This window comes from Sinocyclocheilus rhinocerous, unplaced genomic scaffold (assembly GCF_001515625.1).
Source record: "Sinocyclocheilus rhinocerous isolate Xijiao unplaced genomic scaffold, SAMN03320098_v1.1 scaffold302, whole genome shotgun sequence".
NCBI classification, from domain to species: Eukaryota; Metazoa; Chordata; class Actinopteri; order Cypriniformes; family Cyprinidae; genus Sinocyclocheilus; species Sinocyclocheilus rhinocerous.
Window position 1 is genome coordinate 413,234 of NW_015638976.1, and position 723 is coordinate 413,956.

The following is a 723-nucleotide window of genomic DNA, read 5'->3' on the forward strand; positions in this document are numbered from 1 at the left end:
GTGTGTGTGTGTGTCTGAGTGTGTGTCTGTGTGTGTGTCTGTGTGTGTCTGAGTGTGTGTGTGTGTGTGTGTGAGTGTGTTCGTGGGTCAGGTTCGGTGGAGCTGTGGGAGGACGAGCGGCTGCTGCTGAAGCGCTTCAGTCGTCAGGAGCATGATGATGTGGTGACGGGTGTGAGTGTGAGCTGTAGTGTGGGCTGCAGGTCAGCAGGCGGCGCTGTGAGTCTGTGAGAGTCTCATCAGCTTCTCAGTGCAATCTATCTGTCTCTGATTTCAGGATCGAAGTGTGGGATCTGAACCAGGAGGCCGTCATCGGCTCGTATAACGGTGAGCAGACAGGAAGTGATGTCACTGCAGACGAATGACCGACAGACCCGTCGATTATCAATAACATTTTAATACATGCGGTTTGATTATTTATGTTTGTGAGACGTCTTGCGCTCTTTGTCCTTGTCTTGATTTGATTCTCGGCCGTGAATCATATGATGGGATTCATCTGGATCAGGTTGGTTTGGTTCATGAACTCATGATTGAAGCATTTATTTGAATTCTTCTGGAGAAACTGAAAGAGAAGAATACTTCCATAAAGCAGACTGATGAGTTGAGCTTTACTGATATAATAATAATAGGAAAACTTACCTTTATAAGTCATTAACAGTCATTATCATAGGGCAGTAGTTACATGAATTATGAATTACTTATTTAAACTATATATATATATATATA